Here is an 11574-nt window from a genome sequence, read left to right as displayed (position 1 = left end):
GCACTGACATTAAAAACACGCTACTTGCTCAAGTACACACTACCATTTGCTAAAAAGGAGGGAGAGAGAGAGAGACAGAAAAACAGGTAGAAATCTAGCAAAGTATGTACAAGACTTGTATGTGAAAAGCAACAGGTACTAATAAAAAAGGCAAAGAAGGTAGAAATAAATGGAGAGATCTGTGTTCACAAATTCGAAGATGGAATTTGGTAAAGGTGTGAATATCTCCAAATTGATTTACAGGTTCAACATAATTCCTAACAAACTCCTAGCAAGATACTTTTGTAGATGACAAAATTATTCTAAAATTCACACAGAAAAGGAATGAAAATATTGAAAACAACTTTGAAAAAGGATAAAGTGGGAGGAATCAGCCTACCTAAATTTGAGACACGCTTTATAGCTACAGTAAGCAAAACTGTAGTAAGGGCAGGGGATAGACGTATAGATCACTGCAAGAGGAGAGAGAATGCAGAAACTGATACACACGAATATACCCCACTGATTTTCAACAAAAGTGCAGCATCAATAGAAGATCTACAAGTAGCCTTTTGAAAAGATGGCTCCAGAGCGACTGGACCTCCATAGGCAAATACATACATACATACATACATATGCCGGGTGGCTTAGTCGGTTAAGCATCCGACTTTGGCTCCCCTCTTACCTCGTAGTTCATGAGTTCAAGCCCCACATTGGGCTCCCTGCTATCAGCAGAGAGCCTGCTTCGGCTCCTCTGTCTGTCTGTCTCCCTCTCTCTCTCTCTCTCTGCTCCAACCCTGCTCATGCTCTCTCTCTCTCTCTCTCTCTCTCTCTCAAAAATTAAAAACAAAAACCATATAGAAGTGCAGGGGATCAAAGACGTGGCAGGTGCAGACTCTGCACCCACAACACTCCTGGCACTAAGTGCTTTCAAAGGTCCCCATGAGTGACACACCTCCCTGGTGACTACCCTCAGTATTTTCAAATAATACCTATTGTCTTTAGTAAAGTTAACATAGCCGCTAAGCAATTTACTTTACAGCCATAACAGAAAGCTCTACAAATCACTAATAACTAAGCAGCTTTTGCCAAGGAGTCAGGAATAGAAGAAAGAGCAGCAAGTTAGATGCCAGGATAACTGGGCTGTAGTCCCCACACTGTCACAGTGCCATGCATGGGCGAGTCCCTTGAACTTTTGGAGACCTGTTTTTTCCTTGCACAAAATGCTAATAATACCTGTTTTCCTTTTAGAATTTTTTTTTAAGTTTTATTTATTTATTTTGAGAGAGACAGAGACAGCACGAACAGGGGAGGGGCAGAGAGAGAGAGAAGCCCATGCAGGCTCTGAGGTGTCAGAGCAGAGCCCGATGCAGGGCTCGACCTCACAAACCACGAGATCATGACCTGAGCCAAAGCCAAGAGTCAGAGGTTTAACCAACTGAGCCACCCAGGCACCCCACCTGTTAGAGTTTTCAAAGTAGAGTCAGAAGCCTGAGGTTCTAATCCCAGTTCTGCTATTTACCAGCAGGGCAATTGTGGACCCATTTTCCTCATCTCTGCCATGGAAAGGACAGTATCACCCCAAACTTCAGAATTCCAGCTCATGCCACATCTCCCCAGGGAATTCTGCGAGACTCGGTGAGATGATAAAACACACTACCAGCTATTAAAGAAAAAATACAAACTAGTGGATATAAAAATTACTTGAAAGGCTAAGGTGTCAAATGTCATTTTTGTCATTGGTTGGAGGGTCCTTCGCAGCCCTGGAGCCCACAGCTACAGCCGCGTGCAGACAGGATGGCTCATGCCCAGCAGCACCCCAGGGACCTCAGGCCCTCCCTTCCCCCAGCCAGGTTCAGAGGGCTTAAAAGTTTCTTGGTGTCCTTAATTCTCTCAGATTTCCAGCTCCATTATCCCTGTTCTGCTGACTGCTAGTTCCCCCTCACTGAGGGCAATGCCTTTATTTTAAATTAAAAAAAAAATTTTTTAAGTTTATTTTCATTTATTTTGAGAGGGGGGAGGGGCAGAAAGAGAAGGAGAGAGAGAGAATCCCAAGCAGGCTCTGCACTGTCTGCGAACCGCAAGATCATGACCTGAGCCGAAGTCAAGAGTCGGAGGCTTGACTGACTCAGCCGCCCCTTTATGTTAATTTCTTACATGCCCCTGGAGAAGCATTCCTTGCCACCTTTAATCGAATCTAAAATGCCCTCCATTTTAAGTCGTATCATTCCTTTATGTACCCCAAAGAGAGAAAAAAACTGCCGAGGCTGTGACACTGTGTCTTCATGACAGCCCTGCCTGTGAGCGAAATGGTCACGTGGGCCTCTCGTGTTGAAATTTCTTTCATCGATTCTGCACCACCTGACAGTCTCCCCGTCTTCAGCTGCGCTGCTTGGCTTTCGATGAGCATTGCTTTGCATGCATCTCAATAATTCAGTGTAATTTAGCTTCACATTATGTCCTTTAAAGCAGTTCTCAAACTCTGACGCGCAGTCACCTGGGGATTTTGCTAAAACCCAGCTCCCGATTCAGGAGGTTTAAGGTAGAGCCAAAGATTCGGCATTTCTAACGACCTCCCAGGTGATGCTGCTCGATCGTGGACCACAGTCTCCGTAGCAAGTGTAAAGCACTCGGTTGGTTTTGCAAGAAATAACGGAACTGCAAGCATTTCTTCTGTAATGAACATTCACTTCACAAATAACAAACATATGCCTCACTGCTCTGTCGCCTCGTAAGTTTTCCTTTCGGGACCGAATCGTGGTGTAATCTTTCTGAAGACATTTTACACGGCAATTAAGCCCTGCACATGTAGTACCAACAATACACATAATCCCACTGACGTGATGACAACAGCAACAGCTGTGAACGAGTTGGCACATGCAAGTCACGTTGACACCGGAGGACAGCAATTGTAAGATGTTTTGGATCAGAAGATACATTCCAATGTCAAGCTGTAGAGATGTTAATGTATGAAAAAAATGCGCATCTTGGAATCAATGCAAAATGGAAAGTAATTTATTCTTTCCGTTCTCTCTTTCCTATTCTTTTTTTTTCCCCCTCTTAATTTGAAGAAATTTCCTTCAGGGGTTGGTGTAACCTAGTATCTGCCATAAGTTGGCTTTGCTCTTTGGGCACGAGTTCTCTATCCCACCCAGTCCCATCCAAGGCCCTGTTTGGGCAGTCAGGGCAGCTCTCACCCCACTATCTTGCTTGAGGTTCTCTGTACTGGGGCTGAATGTCACCTTCAAGCCTGGCTGCTCATTTTCTTTCCCCCAAAAGCCTCTGGGGGCTGAGTTACAGCTACATCTTCTGTGAACTTGCAAAGCCAACGTGCTGCTGGCATGCCAGTAAATGCACTGAGCCTAGCACAAAGTAGGTGCTGAACCGATGTCTGTTGGATTTGGTGTGATAAGTCACGACTGATCAGGGATGCCTGAAATTTCTGAGTCACAGAGGATGCATTTTATCTCAGGAGCATTTAGTGCTTTACATCAGCTTGAGGTGAGGTTGGGGCGGCAATTTCTATTTGAGAGTAGTTATGCTGGGAATTTTTCTCATCAATTCACATGTTATCAACACTTGGCCTAGTGTGGAATATCATCAGAAAGAGGGGACAGGATAAATAAACACACAATTAAATTAAATCTGTAGATCCACATTTCCCGTGCAAAAAAGTTTGAATTTCTAGGGATTAATAGGTGTGCCAAAGAAATGATTCTGTCTGCCATGGGAATGAAACACGCACCCGTTTGCCCCCCAGCGAACTCAACTACAAAACCTGGACAGGATACATAGCTAATAAGTTTGGGAAATTCTGGCATAAACCAACTTAAATAGGTTTCTTTACTGTACAAACCTGGATTGACTTTATTAAGTGTTGTGAATCTCTAAGAGGGGCTTGTTTGTATTTAGTGTTTTTCAAATATGTGAGTAGAGGTTTTTCGTTTTTTGGTTTTTCTCAAAAGATATGCTCTCTTGCTTCTATGTGTCCCATGTCCCCATATGTGGATTAGATGGGTATGACATGACTCATCTCTCACCAGGAGATCATGCTTTCTTTTGACAACTGTCAAATTTGGGGAGCGGGGGATCCTGTCAGTTCATGGTGACTTTCACTTGGCCTATCTGATGGGTGGCTATAAACGGTTACTTCTTCTAGGTTACTAATTATATCAGGCTCGCTATTTGTCCCTGTTGGGTGATTCATGTAATAATTAATAAAGTCATACAGTAAGATTAACTTTTCTTGCCTAAAACTCAGTGAACGTGATGAACCGAGAGGTGCCAAGGAAACAAAAGTAATAAAGCAGCTTATGATTGCACAGAGATGAGTTGCTACATAGAACTCTGCCAGAAAGAGCTGAAATGTAGAGATATCCCTCTTATACCGGGAATTCAGAGAAAGGAAAATCCAACAAACAGCTTTGTTAAAAAAAAAAACAAAAACCATATTGAGAAATAATCAGCACTTTTAGAATAACATTTGTACCTACACTTCGTTTCCAACGCTGTTCCAGGTAAGAGAAAGTATATTAGATATTTGCAGTGTAACAATGATGGCAAACACAGAGGCTTAAAGCAAACTATGGACTGTGTCACAGTTTCTGTAAGTCACAAATCCAAGCAGGGCTCAACTGAGTTCTCTGTTCAGGGTCTCACAAGACTGCAATTAAAGTTTCGGCTGGGGTTGAGGTCTCATCTGAGGCTTGAAGTCTTCTTTCAAGTTCATATGGCTGTTGGCAGAATTCATATCCTTGCAGCTGCAGAATTCAGCCACATTCTACCTGCATCTTCAAGGTTAGCCAGAGAATTGATCTGGCTTTGAATCTCTTTGACAACTTTTAAGTTCTCTTCTAATTAGATCAGGAACATCCTGATCTAATCGTCTCTTTTGATTCATTTAAAGTCAACTGATTAGGGACCTTAATTACATTTGCAAGATCCCTACTGCCATAAAGTAACATAATCTGAGACCCTGGATAGCTCAGTCAGTAGAGCATGTGACTCTTGATCTTGGGGTTGTGAGTTCAAGCCCCATGTTGGGCCCAGAGTTTACTTAAAAAAGAAATACAAAGAATTATGGGACTACACCAAAATTCAAAAAATCATAAAATATTACTCATGGGAGTGATATTCCATCATATTTATGAATCCTGCTCATAGTCAAGGGGCGGGGGAGATTATAAAGGGCATCTACATTAGGGTAGGAATCTTGGGACCTATTATAGAAGTCTATGGATCATGTGAAATTAACACACATCTCCCTTTATTTTCTACTAAACTCAACTATAAAACCTGGACAGAATACAAGAACAGCTATTTGGGAACTCTGAAAAATAAGTCAGCAGGCACATTAGCGAGGAGCCCAGAATTCTAAGTATTGTCAAACTATCAGATATCAATAAGATCACCTCATAGCATAATACTTAAAACGTTCAGAATGAGAAACAAAATTACCTGACAAATGAAGAACTACAAAAACCTCTACCCATATGAAAAAAGACAAGACACCAAGATACAGGAAGCACACATACAAAAAAATCAATCCAAAAGATGGCAAAAAAATAGGAATAAAGACATTGGTTCACAAGTTTAATTTAATCGAGAATATTTTTGGTCTTATTTCTTCAAATATTTGTCCCATCATCTCTCTTTCTGTCTGCTTTCCTTTGGCAACTCCAATTACACATACCTTAAGCCACTTGATACTCTTAATTTTTTTTTCAGATTTTTTTCGTTTTGGGTTTTATTTTGCATAGTTGCTATTGCCATGTTTCCAACCTTACTAATGTCTTCTTATGCAATGTTTTATCTATTAATTCCATCAGTTCGCCATTTCAGATATTGCAGTTTTCATCTGTAGTTCAATTTGGGTGTGCTTTTCTGAAAACATTCTTTATGTCTGTACTTAACTTTGTTAATATCTGAATCACAGTTATAATAACTGTTCTAATATTCTTGTCTAATAGCTAATCTAATATCTATGTCAGTTCTGTGTCAGTTTTGACGGATTATTCCCATTATGGGTTACATTTTCCTTATACTTTGAATGTCTGGCAGTTTTTGATTGGATGCCAGCCATTGTGTTATTACTTTCTTTGGATGCGAGATATTTTGTTTTCCTATAGCCCTTTTTGAGCTTTGCTCTGGGATGCCATTAAATTACTTAGAAACAGTTTGAGCTCTTCAGATCTACTTTCTGATTTATGAGGTGGATCTGAGTCAGTGTTTGGTCGGGGTCTAAATATTTCTCACTACTGAGGCACAACCTTCAGGGGTACTCTGCCCAGTGTCCTGAAACGTCTGATTTTTTTCTTGGCCGACTGCAGGAACAGGCTATGTTCTTGGCCCTTTGGGGATGCCAGGTGCCTTTACCTGATCCTATCATATTCTTTTTTCCTCTGGCATCGGGTAGTATGTTCGCATGTGTGTAATGGTGATAACTCTGCTGAATCTTCGAGGGACCCCCTCCAGATCTCCAGCATTCTCTCTTGGTGCCACAGTCTCCTGTCTGGTATTCTGTACGTTCTAGCTGCCTGGTCTCCCTGGATTCTCGTCTGCATCTTTTCATCTCCAGGAATCCACCAGGCTCTGCCTTCCTTTGGGCTCCCCCTCCTAGGCTGAAGCTTAAAAGCTCTCTCAAGGTAGTAAGCTGGGGCAATAGCAGAGCTCTCTGAATGCATTTCCTGTCTTTCAGAGATCACCGTCCTCCATTGCCTGATAGCCAGCATCTTGGCTGGTTGCGCCATATATTTGCTTTGTGTGTGTGTGTGTGTGTGTGTGTGTGTGTGTGTGTGTGTGTGTCTTTCAGGCAGCAGGCAAAAATCTGTCCTTTTGACTCCATCTTGAGTGGAATTTCTCAACCAGTACTCTTTTCCAGGGCATACTGAATAATCACAGTGTTTTGCTGATGAGAAAGTGGGAAATGGAGAGGTTAAAGGTCACAAACCGACCCATCCCCTAATCATGATGCTGCCTCCTGGTGGAGAACATGTGCTTCTCATGTCTTCATGAGAGAAATTTCAGTGGAATCTTTCCAACTCAGCCCAATGCTTAGCTCTAATCATATTTATAAATGCTAATAGTTGCAATCGCAATTATGCTAATCTCTTTGTTTAGGGCCAACTGTTGCAAGCCATTATGGTCAATGAGTTCAATTTGTAAACTGGAATTTATTAAATCTAGCCACTTAAATATACCTCTGTTTTAGGCAGATTGCCTGTAACATTTATAACTAAAGCTATTTACTTTAAAAATATCCTAATGAGACATAAGCATTTATAAAAAGTCTTCATCTCTATTTTCCTTTGATGGAACAAAAAAGGAAAACGTGCCTGCAGTCAGATTTTTGGCCTATTTACTAGATAACAAAGATTCTGTGAAGCTCTTCAGACATATTTCAGAGGATGTTTTCTGAAGAACCCACCCAGCTCCGGCCCAGAGCCTATATAGGAACTGCAGACTCATGGATAGGAGAAACCTTGTATCCTGGACAGTGGCAAACAGGAGAGTTGGTGGCATGGGTAGGCAGTGGGAGACAATTAGGACAAGAAATTAAACACACAGCAGATTTCTTCATATATGCGGGGCACCTGTCTGGCTCAGTCGGTAGAGCATGTGACTCTTAATCTCAGGATTGTAAATTCCAGCCCCATGTTAGGTGTGGAGATTACTTAAAAATTAAAAAAAAAATTCTTTATATTTGCTTTTAGTACCTTCACTTGGGCATTCATAAAATGTAGCTATGTTAAGTGGATTTAGAACTAGACGTAAGCAAGATTCTGAAGTATAAATTATTCTCACTGGTAAACTGAGATCTATAACTGAGATGGTCTCAAAGGCAATTGCTTTTCCCAAGAGTTTATGATTCTCTGATGCTCAAGCCACACCTTTTGAGAGGAATTCCACTCAAGATGGAGTCAAAAGGACAGATTTTGCCTGCTGCCTGAAAGACACACACACACACACACACACACACACACACACACAGACACAGACACACACACACAGACAAAAAGCAAATATATGGCACAACCAGCCAAGACACTGGCTATCAGGCAATGGAGGACAGTGATCTCCTTTTGCTGGTGGGGGCCACCCAGAACCCCGCTTGTGGTGCCCGGCAAGACCCTACCAGTGTTTGATCTTCTCTCCCAGTTGTCAATGTTGACCTTTCTCGTGACCTATTTCCTCAAGGTCCCATCTCCCCCAGCTAATCTGATCAACCAATACAAGAAAGTTATCCCTCGTGTTAAGGGTGCAGTGGGTGGTGTCAGATCCTGACTAGGGTGAGGGAAGAAAATAAGAGAATTCTTATGTATATTCATTTTTCTTTCACCCTGTCTGATTTATACTTTCTTCCATAATGTGCATAATATATTAGTTACAATATACATAAACAATTAAAAAATATATATATACAATAGTACATATCTAACATACATATATTTAATCTTAAACTTTCCCTAATTGTGTAAATCTCCCCTCTCTATATTCTGTCAGTTAATCATGAGGACATCACTGTACGCTAGCTCTCTAGGCTTGCTGCATACCTGTCACCTTAAGCTTCTTCTTGGCTGCCATCTTGGGACTTACCATTGCTTTTTTCTTCCATTGGTGCATCTATTTCCTGGATTTCTTGTATCCCTTTTCCTGGGCATATTTCTGGTGTATCTAGCTTCTGAGAGCTTCTGGTTGCTTGCCTGAAAAAAAGGTAAAAGGAAGGTAAATCTTTAAAGACCCTGTATGTTCGAAAATATCTTTAGTGTGACTTCACAATTAATTGATAACTTAGCAGGATACGGAGGTCACTTTCCTTCAGAAATTTGAGGGCATCGCTTTATTATCTTCTACCTTTCAGTCGCTGTTGAGAAATTCAGCATCAATGTGATTCCCCATCCTTTGTATAAAACCTGTTTTATTTTTATTTTTGTATTAGAAACTGAAAAGACTTTCTCCACACCTTCTCTCTAAAGAGTAACCATCATGCTGGCTTTTATCACTGTAGACTTTTTTGGTGAACATTATATAGGTGGAATCACAGAATATACACTTTTTTGTGTGTCTGGCTTCTTTTATTCAACATCATGTTTGTGAGATTCATCACAATACACAGTAATAATTATTCAGTCTCATTGCCTTATATAACTCTATTATATGAATGAAACCAATTATGTGTCCCAAATGCTCATTTTGTATATCATCCATTCTTTCTTTATGGATCCAATATATTGTCTTATCTCTCTGAGAATATTCATATTAATTAAATACTTTTTTCTTACCCCCATCTAAACTTTGCTTCCTCTAAGTTCCTTTAAAATACAGGTGTGTGGGATGCCTGGGTGGCTCAGTTGGTTAAGTGTCTGACTTCCGTTCAGGCCATGATCTCATGGTTTGTGAGTTCGAGCCCCATGTCAGGCTCTGTGCTGACAGCTCAGAACCTGGAGCCTGCTTGGAATTCTGTGTCTCCCTCTCTCTCTGCCCCTTCCCAGCTTGTGCTCTGTCTCTCAAAAATAAATAAACATTTAAAAAGTTTAAAAAATACAGATTTAAATCTTTGTATTTTATATGATTTCCTCAAATGTCTAGTGATCCCTGCATTCTGCTCATGTTTATGCATGAGGTACTAAACAGCTGTTTGCTAGAGCTCTGTGTTCACGGGTGGTCTTCCTTGTAGGATGATCTTGCTGCACTATTTTCTTGGAGGAGACTCCTGATGCTAGTACCCTTAGTTTTGCCCTCCTTGTCTGAAGCTGGTCAGACTCCACACACAGTGAACTTTTAGGCTGAGGTCCAATCCTGACTCCCAGTATTTTGGGAGCCAACTAGGGGAAAGGCTAGAGAAGCTTTACATGGGACATTGGTATGTGGCCCCATTTTCAGTGTGGCTCCCCACCTTCAGTGGACGTGATGTTTCTTGTCCAGAGACCTTCTTCTGTTTTACCTTTTAGAGAAGACACCTCCAGGCATCTCCCGGTGAGGGGAGGAGAATATGCCTCGTGCTTAGATTTAGGGAGGCCACCTAAGGGTCTCACTAATTTTTCAGCAAACTAACTAGACCAATTTTCTGTCTTCAGCTCCATCTTCACCTCTACTTTCAGAAGTATCTGGCGCCACCAGCTCTTGAGTTTCTGGAAGGTTCCACAAAGACAGGGTTTCCATGACATTGCTTTCCAGCTTCCAGATTTGTTGCTATTTGTCCTCTCTCCTCTCCCTGTGTCTTTTGCACTTACGTCATTTTTTTTTAAGTTTATTTATTTTGGGAGAGACAGAGACAGTGTGAGTGGGGGAGGGGCAGAGAGAGTGGGAGAGACAGGACCCCAAGCAGGCTCTGCGCTGGCAGCAGAGCCTGACCCAGAGCTCGAACCTATGAAACCACGAGACCTTGGGGCACCTGGGTGGCTCAGTCAGTTAAGCATCCGACTTCAGCTCAGGTCAAGATCTTGCGGTTCGTGAGTTCAAGCCCCGCGTCAGGCTCTGTGCTGATGGCTTGGAGCCTGGAGCCTGTTTCAGATTCTGTGTCTCCCTCTCTCTCTCTGACCCTTCCCCGTTCATGCTCTGTCTCTCTCTGTCTCAAAAATAAATAAACGTTAAAAAAAAATTTATAAAAAAAAAAAAAAAGAAAGAAAGAAACCACGAGACCTTGACCTGAGCTGAAAGCTGAAACTAAGAGCCGAACGCTTAACTGAATAAGCCCCCCCGGGGGCTCTGCACTTATGTCTTTCAAAATCCTTTCACTGTTATATCGTGAGGCTTCGGACGAGCGGCCACAGGTAGGTATGCTCATTGCTCTAGTTTCAGTCAGAAGTTTTGTTTGATAATTTCTGAACTGCACTGTCTAGCACCTTGACTCTGGTTTTTCCAGAATGAAAAAGCTTTCGATACCCAAGGAAGAAGGGATTCTGGTGCCAAAGTTGACAAGTACTTAATTTCTGTTAATATTTATAGGCTTATACACCCCTTCTTTTAGACAAGCCTAATACATTTTGGTTCCTCTGCTTATGGGCTACAATGAACATAATGAGGTCTTTTCATTTTTCCAAAGTACATGTATCATTTGCTGAGTTACCTTCTAGATTACTTAGGAATCTACTGCTGTGGGAGGAGATGTGGGAAAAGAACATTTTTGATGCTATTCCAAATCCACTCGATCATTGGCTTGACCTACGAAGATGAGCTGACACCTTTCTCTTTAAGGAGCTTACCACTTCAGGAGGCATCATTACTCATGCTGAGAAATTATACTGCAGCCCTCTTAGCGCAGTGGGCAGCGTGTCAGTCTCATAATCTGAAGGTCCTGAGTTCGAGCCTCAGAGAGGGCACAGCTGTTTTGCTGTGCTATAAAGCGGCATTTCAAGAAAATAATGAAAACTTTCAGCAAAGGTGCTTAGAGGCCCTGTATGTGACCAAGCAGATACAGGGATGCCCCCCACAGAGGGAAGGGTAACTGCACACCATTCAATCTCATTCATAATAAAAGGAACACAAGCCACCCCCAAAAGGAAGTTGTCCACTTTCCTGAGAATGAAAGAAGGGGCATGTGGGCGGTTCAGTCAGTTGAGTGTCCGACTCTTGATTTCAGCTCAGATCATGATG

The 11574-nt window shown here is 41.8% G+C and overlaps 1 non-coding gene across 1 annotated transcript; it reads left to right on the top strand.

The window, feature by feature from the left end:
• Nucleotides 1-11227: 11227 nt before the first annotated feature.
• TRNAM-CAU lies at nucleotides 11228-11300 on the top strand. Its single transcript has one exon. It is a non-coding gene; the product is annotated as a tRNA-Met (tRNA).
• The last annotated feature ends 274 nt before the right edge of the window (nucleotides 11301-11574 follow it).

This window comes from Prionailurus bengalensis, chromosome B1 (genome assembly GCF_016509475.1).
Source record: "Prionailurus bengalensis isolate Pbe53 chromosome B1, Fcat_Pben_1.1_paternal_pri, whole genome shotgun sequence".
NCBI lineage: Eukaryota > Metazoa > Chordata > Mammalia > Carnivora > Felidae > Prionailurus > Prionailurus bengalensis.
Note: the sequence above shows the minus strand (reverse complement) of the source record. Positions and strands in the feature narration are given on the sequence as shown.